The sequence below is a fragment of the Ambystoma mexicanum genome, chromosome 6p, assembly GCF_040938575.1.
Source record: "Ambystoma mexicanum isolate Mex_15411 chromosome 6p, UKY_AmexF1_1, whole genome shotgun sequence".
Lineage (NCBI taxonomy): Eukaryota > Metazoa > Chordata > Amphibia > Caudata > Ambystomatidae > Ambystoma > Ambystoma mexicanum.
In genome coordinates, this window is record NC_090935.1 from 480414979 (window position 1) to 480434337 (window position 19359).

At 55.3% G+C, this 19359-nt stretch overlaps 1 protein-coding gene across 1 annotated transcript in view; it reads right to left on the bottom strand.

The window, feature by feature from the left end:
- Window positions 1–19359, bottom strand: part of DHX29 (DExH-box helicase 29) — a 1426484-nt gene that overhangs the window by 1090174 nt on the left and 316951 nt on the right. The gene's annotated exons all lie outside the window — the stretch shown is intronic.

A 19359-nucleotide genomic window follows, 5' to 3' on the forward strand; every position in this document is an offset into this window, starting at 1 on the left:
TGGCCCGGCCCCAAAGGAAGTCTCTGATTAGGGATTCCAGTTTCCTGAAGAAGGACGGGGTATGTTATGTTGGTAAAGTAATAGAGGAGTCTCGGTAGTATGATCATTTTGGAGATTGCAGCTCTGCCCATCACTGAGAGCGGTAACTTCGAACAGAATTTGATAGACCTGCGCACTCCGCGCATTGCTGCTTCCGTGTTACACTCATGAGTGGAGGCTGGGGTGTGCATGATGGCGAGACCAAGATAGCGGAAGGCTTCCGGCTGCCATTGGATCCCGATCTCGGGTAGTTCCTCTGCACCCTTCCCTTTAAGCCCAGCCAGGGGGAAGGAGCAAGATTTTTGTCTGCTGAATTTTATCCCTGAATATTTCGCAAAATTATCAAGGATGTCTAGCGCGGTTGGTGCATTCAGTTGTGGGTCTCGCAGGTATAAGAGGACGTCGTCAGCGTACAAGGAAATTATGTTATCTACCCCATTGATGTTGATGCCAGCGTCGAAGAGCTGCCTCCTGAAATAGATTGCCACTGGTTCCAGGCCAAGGATATACAGCATTGGTGACAGTGGGAACCCTTGTCTGGTTCCCCTTTGGATAGCCAAAGCCCCCGACACCAATCCTCCTGTCTTCACTCTCGCCACTGGGTTGTTGTAGAGCACCCTAACCCACCGGATGAAATGCTCACCAAGTCCAAACTCCCTCAGGGTCTCAATCAGCCATTCCCAGAATATTGAATCAAAAGCTTTTATGGCATCAAGCGAGAGTACTGCCAGGTCGTCGTCGTGCTCAGCTGTTTGAGCCATTATGTGTTGGAGCCTTCTCAGGTTGGCCGTTGTATTGCGTCCTGGGACAAAACCATTCTGGTCCTCGTTTATCATGCAGCATGGGAGCAAGGACCCCCTCATAGGCCTTGTAAAATTCTGGAGTTAGGCCATCTGTCCCAGGGGTCTTGCTCGTGGAAAGGGTTCTGATCGCCTCTGAAATGTCCTCAATAGTGATGGCCTCTCCCAGCATATTTCGTTGTTCCTGGCTCAGTTTAGGCAGTTCAACTTCGGCCAGGGTGTCTCTGATGTCTGATTCAGGGATTCGGTCTCTGTGGGCATATAGTTCGGCATAAAAGTCTGAGAATACATTGTTTATTGCTTGCTGTGACCTGTGAGTTATACCATCTTTATCCTTTATCTCTTTGGGGGCCTGCCTCGGGTGCTCCCTCCTGCATAGCCAGGCAAGTATCCTGCCTGGTTTGTCTGCCTCCTTGTGTGCCTTAAGGGTTCGCACAGAGAAGTCGAATTTGGACAGCCTCTCCCATGCAATTCTGCACTCTTCTCTGATCTCCTTCAGTCTGGTTTCCTTCTCGTTGGTAGGGTGGAGATTGTTCTCTAGGTGTCTGATCTCCTCCTCCCTTGACTTGAGCTCCTTTCTCAGTTGTCTCCTGATCCCTCCTGCTTCAGCTATTATCTCGCCCCTAGTTACCACCCTCATGGCATCCCATAGTGTGCTCCATTTCTCAACTGATCCCTTGCTGATATTTATGTATTCTTCCAGCTTTTCACCCAGGACATCCTTCAATGCGGGGTCTGTTAAAGTGTCTGTCGGCATGCGCCACATCGGAATAGGTGGTCTAGGGCCCCTGAGGCAGAGCTGTATTAGCAGCGGGGAGTGATCCGATATTGACCTGCCAAGGTAGCACGCAGATTCGACTTGCGAAGTTAGCCCACTGTCGATGAAAAAGAGATCAATCCTGGTATGCAGGTCGTGGGGGGCCGAGTAAAATGAGTAGGACCTGTCGGTGGGGTGTAAATCTCTCCAGACGTCAACTAAGTGCAAGTCCTCGATCGCGCTGCGAGTGCTCGGGGGGCAGAGGTGTTGAGGATACGTGGCGCAGTGGATCTTTCCATTTCTTCATTCAGCACGCAGTTGAAATCTCCCCCCATAAGATGATGTCCTCCCTGTGGTATGTGATTATGGCACATAGCTTCTTGAGACGAGAAGGGATACCGTGTTGGTGGAAGTATGAGTTCACTATGCACAGCCGAGAGTTCTCCAGCATGCCCCACATGATCACAGATCTACCTTCTTTATCCACTTCCACACCCATCAGGTGAAATGGTGTACCCGGGCTCACCCATGTGTATACACCACGTGCGTACTTCGAGTAGGATGCACCGCCGCCCTGCCCCCCCCACTAATCTACCAGCTTGTCCGTAGCGTCAGTTGAGAGGTGCGTTTCCTGCAGGAGGGCGATTGATACTTTCTTCCTCTTCAGGTACGAATGTATGCGGTTTCTTCGTGGGTAGGATCCCATCCCCCTAACATTCCATGTGATTATCCTGGGTTGTGTGGCCATTTTGTGAGATTGCTTTTAGCCGTGGTGGGCTCCACGTGGTATCTGTGATTCGGCAGTGCATTGTCTGGCGTCACATCACGCTCTGCTTGCTCAAGTTGGTAAGCTCCGAGGTCTGGTCCTGGGTCCTCTTCGGTTTGGCTAATGGTCATCAGGAGTAGGGCAGTCTCAACCGTAACATGAAAACAGTAACTATAACTGGTGCACCCAGCCTCTGCCATAAGGGTGCAGTGCTCGGGCGCTCTTGCGCTGCCTTTCCCCATCCGGGTTTCTGGCGCAAGTTGGTGCATGTTGGCAACAGGCCTGCACTTGTCTTTGGTGGGTTCGTGCGCATGTGGAGGAGGCCGCGCGGGCCCAGTAGTCATTTCGCCTTCTCTTGTAGTAGTGTTGCTTCAGTGGTGGTGGTGTATCCCCTCGTTCTAGTGCTCCAGACAAGGGTCGAGGGAGCCCATGCCGAGGCGTCCGTCTACCGCTCATTGCTTTCTTCGCCGTGGCTCTCGTGGGAGGGTTCCCCGGGGACCTCAGCTAAGTTGTTGTGCTCCATCCACATATTGGCCGCGGCCGGCGACTCCAGGAATATCGCTCGTCCCTTATAAATCACCTTTAATCTGGAAGGATACAGGAGCATATACTTTAAGTTCAGTTTTCTCAGTCGGGCCTTGATTGGGACGAAAGAGTTCCTTTCTCTCTGTACCGACTGTGTGTAATCAGGGTAGATGGTAATTTTAGAGTTACCCCGTTCTATTACACCTCCCTCTCTTGAAAATTTCAGGATGACTTCCCTGGCTCGGAAGTTGAGGACCTTTGCTATGATGGGACGTGGGTAGGAACCCGGAGGGGGTCTCTTCTGGAGCGACTTGTGGGCCCTCTCTATGGCGAAGCCCTGTGAGAGCTTCTCCGCTCCTATTTCCTGCTGTATTAAGGATTCTACATAAGTTGTCAGGTCTGTGGTCTCTGTCCCTTCCAGAATGCCTAGTATTCTGATGTTGTTGCGCCTTGCGCGTCCTTCCGCCTCCTCCGACCTCGCCTCCAGGTAGCACACCTTTCTCCTGAGGTCTGCCACCTCAGCCTTGAGGTCCGCTGTATCGTCCGACATATCCTTCTGGGAGGATTCTATGATGGTAACGCGTTCCGTCAGATTGCGGGCATCCTGTCTTATGAGCTGGATGTCGGCTTTGACCTCGCCTATTTTCGTGTCTATGAAAGTTCTTAGGGCTGCAATCGCCTCCAGCACCTGGTTGTCCTTGGTGTTTTCCTCTTGGCTAGCCTGTGTCGCTGCGCCTCTCAGCGCAGAGGGGGAGGCATGGTGAGGCTTCGATGTCACAAAGGGGTCCATCGTGGCGTTTTTAGCTTTACTCCTTGAGGTGGCCATTGCAGGGACTCCAGGCCCCGTCGAGCGGTGCGGGCATCCAGTACGCCCCCCCGAACCAGGGAGCGGCACGACCCTCTCCAGATTCTCGCTGTCCCCCTCGCAGGGGTTCAGCGCAGCAACTCTCCTCGGTGGCCCGGCCCTGGTGCTGGGTAGTTGGGCTCCCACCACACCGTTGTCGCAGATGGTGTCTGTCCCGGTCGCCACCGCAGGCCAGCCCACCGGGCGCAGTGCAGAGGGCAGGATCCACCTGCTAGCTTGTGGGGTTGATGTGTCTCTGTGAGTGCGCAATGGTGTCGAATGCAGGTCGTCTAACCCTGCGCCCGGGGGGGCGGCGTGCCAGGTCGCGCACCGCTAAGTGCGCCCAGCGAGTCGGCCCCACCGGGCTCTGTTCATCTCGCGGGGCTCCAGCACGCTCCCCAGGGCAGGCTCCCTCGCCGCAGTCTGTGGTGTGCGCCTGGTGCGGGGAACATGCGGCCTCCGTATCGCGTGGTTCCCCCAGCTCCTCACCTCACTGATCCTGGGAACGGGGGCACAGCCTTCAATGAATGCCACGGAGGAGGCCCTGCGTCTGGTCGCGGCAGGCAGATTCCTCCTCAGGGAAGCCCCGGTCCGCCGCAGCAGGGCCGAATGCCTCGGCCGTGCACCGATAGTGCCAAAGTCTGTCGGCTCGCCCGGAGTGTAGTTCGGGGGATCAATCGGGGCCGCCCCCCCAGCCTCTCAAAGCGGCTCCGATGGTCCGTTGGCAGGTGCGTGTGCCCAGCCGGCCACGGGCGTCGCTGCCCAGCGGGTCCCCAGCAGGTCTTGTGCGCGGTCGGGGACCGCTAGCGCGCCGCGGCTGCCATTTTGTGCGCTGTCCGGAGCAGAGGGGGAGCCGAGCCGGAGCGTCGCACCAGGCTTCCACGCTCCGATTTTTTTCGGAAAAAGCTGCAAGGCAAAGGTCTTCGCCCCAGCTGCGGCTGGAGCAAAGCGTGGAGGTGTAGTATGGCTCGGAGAGCCAGTTCAGGATCAGACTACTGCGGCTCTGGCGGAGCTCGTGAATTCGGCGTCCTCACTCCATGGCTGCTTGGCCACGCCCCTCGAACGGCAGATCTCGGATGCGCTCCTGGACGTCCGGGTTGAATTTCATCACCTGGAGCCAGGCCATGCGCCTCATGTCCGTGGCAATGCAGATGGCACGGGCCGAGGTATCGATATGCGCCACTGTGGATTCCATGAGGTTGTACACCACGAGCTTGGCATCCGCTAGCCCCGCCTTAAAGCGAGATTGGCATTGGGAGGAGAGTTCCGGGAGGAGGTCTGCAATTTCCCCGCCATAACTGTTGGTTGGCGGCAACCAGCATGACATCTACGTTGGCCTGATGCAGGTGCAAGGAGGCGTTGGAGTAGATCTTCTTGCCGTAAGCCTCCAAGATCTTCTCCTCCTTGCCTAGCAGCGCCGCAGAGGAGGAGGCTGAGGACAACTGAGGCTTGGAGTATAGTGATGGCGCAGTGATCACCGAGGAGTGTGGCTGAGGATGGGTCGAGAGCAAAAGTGTATCCCCCTCCATCTGCCTGTACTTGGCGTCCAGGCATCGGTTGACCGGCTAGACTGAGTGGGGTTTGAGCCAACCCATCCTGGCCAGGGAGACTAAAATCGGTTTGCAGTGGAATCCCCGTGTTGGCAGAGAGGCGTCTTGTGAGGACTTCAGCCAGAACCCCCTCTGCCGGTTGCTCGACCTCGGGCTGAGAGAGGCCCAGGTACTCCGCCAGGCCAGCAAGATGTTCGTGGAAGGCCCTATCTGAGGATGGCATGTCCGGATCCTCCTCTTTGTCTGTGTCCTGCGGATCCAGAGGATCTTGTAAAGGAGGAGCGGTAGATGGAGCCAGAGGCTGGGGTAAAGAGACCGCAGCCGGAGGCTGAGAAGGCGGATGTTGTGGAGCTGGCTGTGGAGTCGGAGTCAGAGGCGGCGGCTGCACTGGGGCCTGGAGGCCCGATGAAGGCGTCTGTGGTGCCTCTAGCATGGCGGGAAGGACTTCCCTGACTGCGTCCCTGATGATAGCCCCCATCTGCAGAGACCTCATGAAAGTGAGAATTTGTCGCAGAGCACCTCCTCACTGGCCAAAGGGGTGGTAGAGGGTACCGACGAGGTAGCGGGGGACTGCTGGAGCCGCTCCGTACCCAGTCCATATGGACACATGGGAAAGCTGACCTGCGCATATGAAGGGTAGACTGTAGGCTACATACCTGGAGGCGACCAGTCCCACCTTGACACTCGTTCTTCGCCGAATTCGTGGAATGGCATCGGACGGGTGTTCCTGATTGGCGCGGTGGCCATTTTGTCGAGCTGCCTGCCACGTGCCTGCAACGTGCTGCCCAGCCTGCTGGGTCCGGCCTCGTCCAAGACTCTCGCGTGTGGATCGCTGGGCCTACCTTGCTCTTTGGGTCTCGGCCCGGTAAGTGTGACACCTTCGACCTGGGGGTTGGTAGAGCTACGTACAGGCGCCCCCTCAGCTGTATTGCCGGTATTAGGGAGTAGCCCCTCAGCCTTTGCGCCGGTAAAAGGGCGGAGCCCCTCGGGTGTAAGCCCGGTACAAGAACCTTCTGGTCCCTCGACACTGCGTCCGGGAGAATTCGAGGACCCCTCGACCCAAGGGCCGGTAGTTGTAGCAGCCTCGGTGCACGTGCCAGTATAAGGACCTGGCGGGAGAGTCCCTGGGAAGGAGTCTCCCTTGCAGGGTGCGCTGAAAATATCGGCCCTACCTTGGACCTGGGACGATGCTTCACGAAGTACTAGAGATCCTCTAGAGGCGACTTCTGGTAGAGCTCCCTCCACCTGGCTAGTCTGTTCTTCAGAGCCTTCGAGGACAGCGAGTCACACGCTGAACATGATTGCCAACCGTGGTTTGGGCCAAGGCAACGTAGGCAGAGGGCATGGGGGTCTGAAGTTGGGAATAGCCAGTTGCAGGATGGACACCTGCTCAACCCTGTAAAAGTCGGCATGCGCCGAGGAGGAGCATGACGCCCGAGTACTGAGTACCTGATAAAAAAGACAAAAAAGATGAAGAGAAGAAGTATCCGCGCGTGGAATTACATGGCCGAAGCCAAACCCAGGAGCGCTGGTTAATTTGGGCCGTTGCCGTCGATGCAGAAAAGGGGACTGGGGTGTGGCGCCGGAGGGCAGAGTATGGGCAGCGCAAACTCCCTGGGCCGCACCCCACACGCCTCTAAATTTAAAGGGCAAGAAGGTATGGACAGTATGGAGGAAAGGGGACGGGACGTAAGAGTAAGCTGCATATTGCGCCTGCGCAGAATGCCAATATAGCTGGAAGTCAGGTGCGGCAAACCCGTCCATCGCACTAATAGCAGCCGCCTGTTCTTTAATGAGCCAAGCTATAGAGGTATATTTTGAAATAGATATAGAACCTTGGGTAGGACTGTCATTTTAAGTAAAGAAATTCTTCCTGCGAAGGTCATCGGCAAAAAACCCCAAGACGCAATTGCGAGGGAGGTCAAACCTTTAGCATAGTTAGAAGTATATAGTAATGTATGGCGACAAGTTATCGTAACCCCCCAGTACCGCATTGTAAGCGGAGCACACGCAAGAAACAAAATCTCGGAGTTTGATCGTGGCATCCGTGAGAGGGGAAAATCTCGGACTTACTACAGTTAACCCGAAGACCAGAAACATCCCCAAAGGCAGCAACATCTTCCATAATAGGACGTGGGTTTGTAGGTCCGTAATATATACTATAGCGTCGTTCCCATATAAAGAAATTATTTTGGATCACCAGAATTCCGGATACCTCTGTGCATGTTTCTAGGCCTGATCAAATCAGCCAACGGTTCAATAGCTATGGCAAAAAAGCTGGTGAAAAGGGATACCCCTGGCGGGAGAGGCAATCAGAGAGGCATAAAGAAGGTGCACAAACACTCTAAATCCCGGGCCCAAACTACATTTCTCTAGCACAGCACACAATGCCAAGAAACTGAGCCGAATGCTTTCTGTAGATCAAGCGTGGCCGCAACAGCTTGAACATTCGGGTCGTTTTGAGCTAGAACAGTAAGTAGGCGACACAGGTTAAGTGCAGTGGAGCGCCCAGCCCGATTGATCGGGATGTAGAATATGTGGCATATAAGGAGACAGTCGAGTGGCTAAGAGTTTGGCAAAGATTTTAACATCTGAATTTATCAAAGAGAGGGGTCGTAAGAGCCACTGAGGTCAGCTGGCTTTTCAGGTTTCAATAGCACCGTAATCACAGCTTCCGGTGCTAGGGAGCCTGCAAAACATGAGACCTTCCACCCACACACTATGAAGTTAAGGAACCAAAACTTTAAAATGTTTGTAGAACTCGGCCGTTGGGACCACTGAGGGTCCTGTGAGGGTTGTTGCCTCTCCTTATCCCCCCTGCAGAGGTTGTGCAGCAGAAAGCCAGCATGGTGGAAGACGTGAGAAAGATCTTCGGAGACTGGGTCGTGCAGGAAATTCGCAGGAGCTTGGGAAGCTCTGAGCTGGTGTGGCGGCAGGGAGAGCGAGCAATCAGAAACCTGCAGAGTCCAGAAGAGTCGCAGAAGCCAATGGCCAGCGAGCACTGAGCGAGAGAAACGTACCCAGTGAGTCCCTCACTTGCAAGCGGTGCTGTAGCACTCGAGTGCTGCTCACGTATGCCAGGTCAGCCGCGTTGCTCGTGTCTGCATGATAGAAGTGTTTCCATTGAATACCGAACGATTACAAAACCTCGAAGTTGCCGGTTAATGAAACAAAGTAGCTCTGATGTACCTTTTGTGAGTTTTTCGAGATCATGACAACCCAGTTAGAAAACAGTATTGAGAATACCAAGCAATGCCAAAGCCAAAAGAGAGATAAAGATGATCCAACTGAGAACCTTAAGCAATAGCAAAGCCAAATGAGAGCAGAAACTGGGCCAAGTGAGAACACCAAGCATTGCTAAAAGCCAGAGCAGGATCATTAGAACCTCAAGGGTTGTAGGAGGCGCTACACCTAGGTTGTGAAGGATGTGCTTAATCTAAACTCATATTGCCAAAACCAAGGTAACCACAAGGAAATATTGTATCCTAACTACTGTTTAACCATTGGTGCAGAGAGAACAGTGGCAAACAAGCTGCCCTTCAGGATGAAGTTATCCAGAGAGAGATGAGCATTGTTTGTAGAGTGAATGATCTATTCCCTGAAAGCTGCATTTTGATACCGAGAAACAATATTGAAGTTGGTGTTATTCTAAAATTGAGTTACCATTGTAGCACTCTTCTCTTGTGTTGTGGAAGAGGTAGACGGGCAGCCGAGTTTACCCCTAGGGCAGTAAGTGATTGCCCAGAGGAAACCTGGTGAAAGAATAAGCCAGTTAGTTGAGGGTCCAAGTGCTGAAGAGCTGTATTAATGTAGAAGGAACAAGTTACTTACCTGTAACTGTTGTTCTCCAGCATGGGTCTGGCATGGATTCACATGCTCATAAATATTCCCCGTCGTCAGGCTGGGAATCCTCGGTAAAGAAAAAATCAGTATCAGTTTCGTTTCTGATCTGTCTTTCGTAGTAGTAACCAATCACTGATCTCTGTGTCATACTGACCACAGCCAATGACTGCCCTCTACCTAAGCCCCGCCTCTGGCAGCCATCTTCAGATTTGGTAGCACGTGAAGTGGCAGTATGACCAAGTGAAGAGCCGCAGAGGGGTAGGCGGGAGGGTTTGCATGTGAATCCATGCCAGACCCATGCTGGAGAACAACAGTTACAGGTAAGTAACTTGTTCTTTCTCCAGCATGGGGTCTGGCATGGATTCACATGCTCATGAATAAAGAATACATAGCAGTACACACATGCACAACCACGGGAGGTGGCAAAGGCTCAACATTAAGCATTACATCAAACTCAACATTAAGCAATTCTTACCTCCTCACCAGGCTCACCTTAGGCGAACAGGTTGCGCAGCACTGCTTGGCCGACCCTGGACTCCTCCATGGAATCCCGATCGACGCAGTAGAATTTCGTGAAGGTGTGCGTCGACCTCCACATAGCAGCCCTGCAGATGTCCAGCAGGGGAACACCAGATAGGAACGCCTGGTGGAATGGGCTCTCGGACGGCCAGGCAGCGGTCGGTTTGCCAACCGATGACAGTACATGATACAGCCGGAGAGCCATCTGGAAATGGAAGCCTTCGAGAGAGCCTTCCCCTGATTGACAGGTCCAAAGTTCACAAAGAGTTGTGACGTCTTCCGAAACCACTTTGTGCGGTCCACGTAGAACTTCAGCGCTCTAGCCACATCCAGCGAGTGCAAAGTCCTTTCAGCCGGCGACGGGAAGAAAACCGTCAACACCAAGGGTTCGTTGAGGTGGAAGTCCGACGGCACCTTGGGCATGAAGGAGGGGTGCGTCCTGAGCACTACCCTCGTGTCGTGAAAAGTCAAGTACGGGGCCTTGCAGGAAAGGGCCTGGATCTCTCCCACCCGTCGTGCGGAGGTGATGGCCACAAGAAACGCTGTTTTCCACGACAAGAACTTCAACGGAGCCGAGTGCAGAGGCTCGAACGGAGGTCCCATGAGCTTGGTCAGCACCACGTTGAGCTCCCACGCCGGGGCCGGAGCCTTCACCGGCGGGAACAATCTGAACAGTCCCTTCATGAACTCTTTCACCAGAGGATGAGACCACAAAGACGTCCGCCCCGTGGTTCTGGTGTATCGGGAGATCGCAGCAAGATGAATCTTGATGGACGCGTGCGCCAGTCCAGCTTTGGCCAGCTTCAGTAGGTACGGCAGTACTTGGGGAGCCGTAATCCGTAGAGGGTTAATCTTCTGTGCGTGGCACCAGACAGAGAACCTCTTCCATTTGTGTCCGTAGCATTTAAGAGTTGAGGACGCCCTGGCCTTTGCAAGAACCTCTCTGCAGTCGGCCGGTATGTCGTATCCTCCAAACTCTAACGCTGCAGGAGCCAGGCCTGCAAGTTCAGCGACTTCGGGTCGTGATGGAGGATTGCGCCTCCTTCCCTGGAGAGAAGATCCGCGTCCACTGGCAGCTTGATTGACGGGGATGCTGACAAGTCCAGAAGGTCCGGGAACCATATCTGCCTCGGCCACGCATGTGCGACGAGGATCATCCTGCACCGTGACCTCTTGAGGTGGTTGATGAGCCGGATCAGCAATGGCAATGGAGGGAACGCGTATAGAAACAGGCCCTCCCAGGGGAACGAGAAAGCATCGCCCATGCTCCTCGGTTGGGGAAATCTGCTGGCGAACCTCCGGCACTTGGAGTTCGCCGCCGTCGCGAACAGATCGATCTGGGGTGTGCCCCACCGTCGGAAGAGGCAGTCCACTAGATCCTGCCGTAGTTCCCACTCGTGGCACGAGCGCAGCTCCCTGCTGAGTGAGTCGGCGATGGTGTTTTTTATCCCTGCCAGATGAAACCGCACCAAAAACATCCCTTGGGCGACGGCCCAATGCCACAGATCCTGCGCCTCCATGGACAGGGCTGGGGACCTGGTTCCGCCCTGTTTCCTGATGTAGAACATGGTGGTGGTGTTGTCGGTGAAGATCCTCACCACCTTGCCCTTGAGGGACGGAAGAAAGGACCTGAGGGCCCAAAACACTGCACGGAGCTCCAGGACGTTGATATGGAGGGACTTCGTCGGGAGCCACAGGCCTCTCGCGTGCAGATTTTCGGTGTGCGCTCCCCACCCTTCCAGGGAGGCATCCGTGGTCCCTGTCTCCTGGTGGCCGGGGGTCTGGAAGTCCATGCCTGCCGTCAGATGCGCGCGGGTGCCCCACCACCGGATCGCTCGTCGGAAACTCTCGTCGAGTGTGATCCTCTCCTCGAAGCTGCCCGTCGTCTGGATCCAGCGCACGTCCAGGAACTCCTGCAACGGGCGCATCCGGAGCCTGCACAGGCGGATGAGGTAAATGCAATAAGACATCATTCCGAGGAGGGACTTGATGGACCTCACTCTGGCCGCGTCCGCAATCAGCATCCGCTGCACCTTGTCCAAGATGGCCCTCGTCCTTTCCTCCGACGGGGAGGCCAGAAGCGACACTGTGTCGAGCTTCGCTCCCAGAAACAGTGCGTCTTGCGCGGGCACCAGGTGGGACTTGGCGTAGTTTATGGAGAATCCCAGGTCCGTGAGAAGTTGGACGGTCCTTGCCGTGTGTTCCATGGCGAGCTCCTTCGTCTTCGCTCGGATGAGCCAGTCGTCCAGGTAGGGGTAGATGTGGATCCCCTCTCGGCGCAGCTGCGCCGCCACCGGTGCGAGGCACTTGGTGAACACCCTGGGTGCCGACCTCAGTCCGAAGGGAAGGGCTCTGAACTGGTAGTGACGCCCTTAGACCACAAACCTGAGAAACATTCGGTGTCCCTTTAGGATTGGAATATGGAAGTAGGCATCCTCCAAATCCAACGACGACAGGAAATCGCCCTCCTCCAGCTGACCCAGAACGTGTTGGAGGGTGACCATCCGGAACTTCTGTGCCTTGATGAATTTGTTCAGTCGTCGTAGGTCCAGGATGGGACGCCATGCTCCCGTCTTCTTCTTCGCGAGGAAGTATCTTGAGTAAACTCCGGAGCCCCGAAGCCTCTTTGGGACGAGCTCGATGGCGCCCTTCTTGAGCATCGCCTTTACCTCCAAGAGAAGTTGAGGGACGTGATGTTCTTTCCTGGCCACAGGGGGGACGCGCGGGCACCTCTTTAGAAACTCGAGCGCGTGACCCTGAGCTAGGGCGTCCAGCACCCAACGGTCGGTGGAGATGGACTCCCACACGCTGACGAAGCTCGCCAGCCGGCCTCCCACCGGGGTGCTTCGGTGGGGCCCGACCCCACGGCCGGTTCAGTCCTGCTTCGACGAGGCTTTGCCGCCTTGTCCTCCTTGGCGACGACGGCGGGGTCCGCCTGACTTGCCTCGTCCCCTGTAAGCTTCCTGCGACGACGAACGGGCCGCTTGACGGTAGGTGGAAAATCTGCCGCCGGAACCTTTGGAGGCACCCTGTTTGCCTCCGCCGCTCTGAAAGGGCGGCCGACGTTGCTGGAGAACCCCAAGAGCCCGGGCCGTCTACGTGTCTGCCTCGATGGCTTGAAGGGAATCGTCCACTGTTTTCCCAAACAGGTTGTTTGCGTCGAACGTCATGTCCAAGACTCTGGTCTGCACGTCCTGATGGCAGTCAGTAGCCTTGAGCCATCCACGCCGCCTAAGGCACACGCCGTTGCCCAACTGGCGAAATCCAGTGTCAGCGATGTCCGTCGCAATCGTAATGGCGTGGTCCCACGCCACCTCTTCTTCCTGCAAGATCTCTAGGGCTTCCGCCCTCTTGTCGTCCGGTAGGAAGTCCAGCAGGGGGGCCAGTTTGTACCACAACTCCCTGTCGTAGCGGGCTACGATAGCCAAGGCGTTGGCCGCCTTAATCGTCGTCGCTGCAGATGAGATGACTCTGCGTCCCATCGTATCTAATTTCTTTCCCTCGCCGTCCGGCGGGGTGGTCGACGTAGAGGCCGTGCCACCCCCCCGCTTTCTTCCTGGCCGCCGCGGAGACGACCGAGTCCGGGGTCGGCTGTGCCCGAAGGCACAAGGGGGCCGTGTCCGGGACCCGGTACTTCTTCTCGTACCGATCCCTTCTAGCCGGCGTCGTGGATGGGTTCTTGAGAAGGGCGAGGCCCTCATCCCAAATATCGTCCAGTAGAGGTACAGAGAGGACCGTCTTCCTCTTGGCCTCGCGCCGTTGATAAAGGAAACCTTCCTTCTTCTTCTCTTCCGGGCAGAGCTGGAAAAGCTCGGATGCCCTGGCGATCATGGAGTGAAACGATCCAATCTCGTCGGGCGGGGAAGCCCGGGTGGGAGGTGACGACGGCAGATCCTCGTCGTAAACCTCGTCGTCCGTACCCGTCGCGGCCGTGTCAGCCCCCGTATCATCCCCACGAGTCATGGACGGGGAGGAGGGCTGAACAGGGCGCGATGGCTGAAAAGGAGGTGGAGGATGAATCCTTCTTCTCTTAGGGGGAGGGCTCCCAGAAGGGCCTGGCTCTGGGTCCCCCGTCGGCAGCGGTTCCTCCGCTGGTGTGTAACGGCAGTCTCGTCCTTATCTCCGAGCATAAGGACTGTATAGCCAACAAAATGGCCGCCGAGTTGTCTTGCGGCACTGGTTGAGGGGAGTCCGACGGGCGGTCAGGGGCCCCGTCGGCACCCTCGACGTTATCGTCGTCTCCTACGTCGTTGTCCCTCCAGACGGGCTGGTCTTCTTCCACGCCAACGCCGTGGCTTAAGACTTCGATCAGCTCTTCCTCAGAGGTTGAGGCCGAATCCAAGACGACCTCCAGCCCCCCCCTTTTTCTTCTCCCTCTGAGGTTTCACGGGGGTCCTGTCGATGAGTGGCAGGGAGACTCTGAGCCCCGAGGTCGCCACCACTGGTGTAGCCTTCTCAGGCTGAGCCAGGGCCGCCGCGACTGTCTCGATAGAGGCCTTGGCCGGATGGATTAAGGCTTTCACCACCTTAGGTGCGCTCACCGCCTTCTCCTTGGGGGGAGGGTCACTGCCTCGCTCCCCCTCCGATGGGGCCTTCGAGCTCGACCGGGGTCTCTCCAGGAGCTTCGCCGGGTGCTCGGCCTTCCTCTTACCCGAACCAGAGCGTTGGCTCGTGGTTGATGGAGCCGGGGAGGATGCGCCCTGCCTGGCGCCCGTAGAGCCCGACCGTTCGGCGCTCCCGGTGCCAGCGGACTCGCGGTGCTTGGCCTTGTGTTGGACCCCCGTCGCCGGGGCGTCCTCAAAGGTCTTAGAAGACTGCTCGGACTTCTTCTTCTCGCCTGACGGGCTCTTCCCTTCCAGCCAGTTGGCGAGACGTTGATGGCGGTCCTTCATGGTCCGCTCCGACATATTGCCGCAAAACGTACAGTCCTTCTCCACTTGCGTCCTGTCCTCATGTAGGCAGTAAAGACAAAGGGAGTGTTCGTCCTCCTTAAAGACATTCTGAAGCTGGCATCCAGGGCAGACCCTGAACAGCTTTCCGGGCGTCGAGCTTCCCTTCTCCTGGGCCATGTCCGAGATGGGCCTGAGAAACTTCTGGAGTCCTCCAAAAGCGTGGCTCGACGAAATCTTCACCTTTGAGGGGCGTAGACGAATCCGACACGGGTCCCCGTTGATCGGACGAAGAAACGGTGGAGGTTGAGGCTCTTTTGACTGAAAAATAGAAGTTTTTTGAGAAAAAACGTGAAAAAATAGCACTAACGCTCGAGAGCAATAGCACGAGGATCCCAACACTTGAACGTGCGGTAAAAATCTGAAGATGGCTGCCAGAGGCGGGGCTTAGGTAGAGGGCAGTCACTGGCTGTGGTCAGTATGACGCAGAGATCAGTGATTGGTTACTACTACGAAAGACAGATCAGAAACGAAACTGATACTGATTTTTTCTTTACCGAGGATTCCCAGCCTGACGACGGGGAATATTCATGAGCATGTGAATCCATGCCAGACCCCATGCTGGAGAACAAGTTACTCTCTTACCTGGTAACGTTCTTTCGATGGGATGGTCCAACCACATATTTCATATCTATGACAGTAATCAACACAGCTGTGCTGCTTCGGAAAATCTTTCGGCGTCTGCGTCGATACGCTGTCCTCGAGGGCCTCCGTCAAGCCGACGTCGCCGGATGTTATAAGTAAGACACACGACGCCCGTAGCCTCAGTTGTAGTTTTTTTCCCCAGAACGTGTGGCACCAATATTCTGCCAGTATGACCAGAGAAAGCCTTGTGGAAACGTAAACTGCAATCACATAAGAAATTCTGTAGCAGGGAAGGCAGGGAGGGAGCGATATGGAATATGTCGTCGGACCATCCCATCGAAAGAACCTTACCAGGTAAGAGTAACTTGTTCTTCGAGGGGATTGGGTCCTCCGACGTATTCCATGCCTATTACAGACTCCCAAAGCAGTACCAACGTAAGGAGGTGGGAAAAGAATTTAGAATATACAAATTTAGAATGCCCAATCAAATTGCAGAGTAAAGGACCGCCTTGCCAAAGGCCAGATCCTGCCCATGGGTAGAATCTAGGGAGTAGTGACGTACAAAGGTATGGACCGAAGCCCAAGTGGCTGCTTCGCAGATGTTCCGAATAGGAACACGCCTCTGCAGAGCAGTAGAGGCAGCCATAAGCCCTAGTCGAATGGGCCCGTAAGCCTACCGGAGGGTCCTTACCCGCCAGGCGGTAACATTCAGAAATTGCCCAGATAATCCATCTAGACAAAGTCTGCTTAGTCACAGCTTCTCCCAAACGCCTTCCAACGTAACCAATAAAGAGCTGATCGTCCACTCTGACCCGGGACATGCGTGAAATGTAGAAACTTAAAGCTCTCCTAGGATCCAGCCTATGGAGCCTCTCCTCTTCTTTACAAGGATGTTGAGGAGGATAAAATGCCGGAAGAATAACCTTCTGGCTTAAATGAAATTCCGACACCACCTTCGGAAGAAAGGAAGGACGAACTCAAAGGACAACCCTGTCCTTATGAAACACAGTGAAGGGTGGCTTAACAGAAAGTGCCTGCAACTCACTCACTCTGCGAGTGGAAGTGACCGAAACTAAAAATACAGTTTTAAGGGTTAACAGTCTCAAAGGACAAGAATGTAAAGGCTCAAATGGAGCACCCATCAGAAATTTGAGAACAAGGTTCAAATCCCAACCGGGCACCTGGAAAGGTGACGGAGGGAACACATTAGTGAGCCCTTTTAGAGACTGAGAAATTAACAGAATTTTAAAATAAGAACACTCCTCAGACGAGTGCTTAAATATGGACAGCGCTGCCAGGTAACCTTTAAATGGTACCCACTAGCAAAAAAGACAGAACCACAGGAATGTCACATGTAACAGAATCCACATTCTAAACCCTGCACCAGTCGCAGAACTTTCTCCAACGGCAACGGTACAGGGACTTTGTTGCCGGCCGTCTGGCCGAAAGCAACACCTCCATCACGTCTTCAGGGAGGTCCCAATGCTTATACCTCAACCTTTCAGAAGCCAAGCGTGATGGTTGAGGGATCTGAGGACTTGCTCGGGAGAGCGCGCCCTGATCAACCAATCGTCCAGGTAGGGGTAGACGTGAATCGCCCCCTTTCCTGAGATACGCTGCCACCACCACCATGAGCTTGGTAAAGACCCTCGGGGCGGAGGTCAATCCGAACGGCAGGACCCGAAACTGAAAGTGCGAGTCGCCAACCGCGAACCTCAGGTACTTCTTGTGCTTGGGATGGATCGACACATGAAAATAAGCGTTCTTGAAGTCAAGAGACACCAACCAGTCCTGAAGTTGACGGGCCTGGAGGACTTGAGAAAGAGTAACCATCTTGAACTTGTCCTTCCTGAGGAGCTTGTGCAAACCGCGCAAGTCCATGATGGGTCTCAATCCCCCGTCTTTCTTCGAAATCAAAATATAAGGGGAATACCATCCCTTGTTCCTCTCCGCTACAGGCACCAGCTCTATGGCGCCTTTCTCCAGCAGGGATTGAATTTCCTGCCCAAGGAGCGGATCCGGACTCTTCAAAGAGAGATTCCCTGGTGGATTGTCGTGAGGCCTCTGCCGGAAAGGAAGACAGTAGCCGTGGGCTATTATCTCCAGAACCCACACATCTGAAGTAATGGCACGCCATTCTACCAGATGCTGCGCCAGCCTTCCCCCAACCAGAGAAGCATGGGCCTCATGACTGAACTGAAGCGGCTGCGGCAGTGCCTGAGGGCAAAGAGGCAACTGCTTGTGCGGCCTTGGCACCTCGAGTACTTTGTTTTCTACCTCTGGCACACCTACGGATGCCCCTTTGACTTTCAGCTCCTCTCGATTTACTAAAGGATGAGTAATATCAAAAGGAACCTCCCCTCCATTGCTGTCCCCTAGGACGAAAAGGCGGAGGTTGGCGAACTGCAGCGCCCAATGACTTTGCTGCAGCTTTGGAGGTCTGCAACCTCTCAAGACTCTAGTCAGCCTTGCTGCCAAAAAGATGTTCACCATCAAAGGGCATGTTGAGGAGGCGGGCTTGCACATCAGGAGCAAAACCCGACTTCCGCAACCACGCAAACCTGCGTATTACGGTGCTCGCCGCCATGGACCAGCTGACGCAATCAACCATGTCCAGACCCGACTGAATGGATTCACACATGGCATCCTTGCCATCCTGAACAATAGCAAGGAAACAAACCCGTTCCTCCTCCTCGGGAATATGATCAGCCGCTAGGGAAATACAGTTCCACAGAGTGTGCATGAAACAAGACAAGGCGCAAACGGAGTTGGCAGCTGAAGCGACATACCCCCAGAAGAAAATACCTTTTTCGCCCAGCCGTCAAAACGTTGGCGCCCCTATCAGGAGGGATGGTAGGGTAGGACGCCTGCTTTGCTGGGGCCGTAGCCGCCTGCACCACCAAACTCTCCGGAATAGGGTGCATGGCCAAGTAGCAGGGGTCGCCACTGGCTGGGCGATATTTCTTCGGCAAGGACTTGCTCACTGCCGGGAGACTCTCCGGAGAAGTCCAAGCCACAGCCACCCTTCTCTGCAAGGCCATATGGAATGGCAGCACCGGGTCAGTTGGATGACCTTGGTACAGGATATCAGTCCGATCATCCTGCTGAAAATCCCCAGGGGGGGCATACCACCCCAGGTAATCCGTGACCCTCGACATGAGGCGCCGGTATGAGGATTCGGCATGCGTGCCAGGCTCCGGCCTTCCAAACTCCACCTCTGGAGAGGTGTCTAGACCACTGGCGTCGTGCAGCGACTGACGCAGGTCCTCAAGTTGACTATGACCAGAAACAATGTCATCAGGAACCTCACCTTCCTCAGACCCCTCATCCACCTCAGAAATATAATCCAGAGGCTGGAAGGAGGGTACAGAAAAAGGCACAAAGACATGTTTAGCCTTGGCCAGCGCCTTCCTGGGGGTGCCACCGTGCCCCAGGGCACCTCCGACAAAGCCACCTCGAAAGGTGTCGAGGGCGATCGACGTCGAGCACGGCGCCGACAGCTTCGACGGGCGGAGCCCAGAGCGTGTCACTCGACAGCCTGGACGCCGATGGCGTCGACAACTTCCTCAGAGGCGGGGCCTCGAGAGAGTCCGTCGACGACCTCGGCGCCTCCGGCGTCGATGTCTTCCTCAAAGACTTCACAGGTTCTCGCTGTCTCGAGGGCGTCGAGGATCGGGACCTGGAACGGGTGTATGTCTAGAGCGACCATCCTTGTCCGACCGGGACCTCCAAGGCGCCCGGTGGTCGCGACGACTGCTCGAGCCCAAAGGCGGACGAGCGGTGTCTCTAGCACGGCCATGACCGGTGTCCTCAGACGGCGCGGACGGCCCGGAGCCCTGTGATTGAAAAATCACCAACATCTCCTTTCGGAGGGAATCCCATTCCTCAGGAGTGGAATGCTTGTTGGGACAAGCAACCCGCAGACGGGCGGAGTCCTCGGAAGAGGATGGGGAAGGCGACCTGTGATGGCGCTTCCCGGAGTGCCTCGAAGAGGCAGAGGAATGGCGGGACCGACTCCCAGACCGAGAACCCCCGGATTCACGACGACGATGCAGAGAGTCTCCCCTCGAATCGTCCGTCGAAAGTCCAATGGAACGCGACTTCTGGGGCTTGGCCACCTTACCGACCGACAGCTTCTTCTTACGCTCCCGCAAGGCCTTCGATGTGAGCGATTGGCAGTAG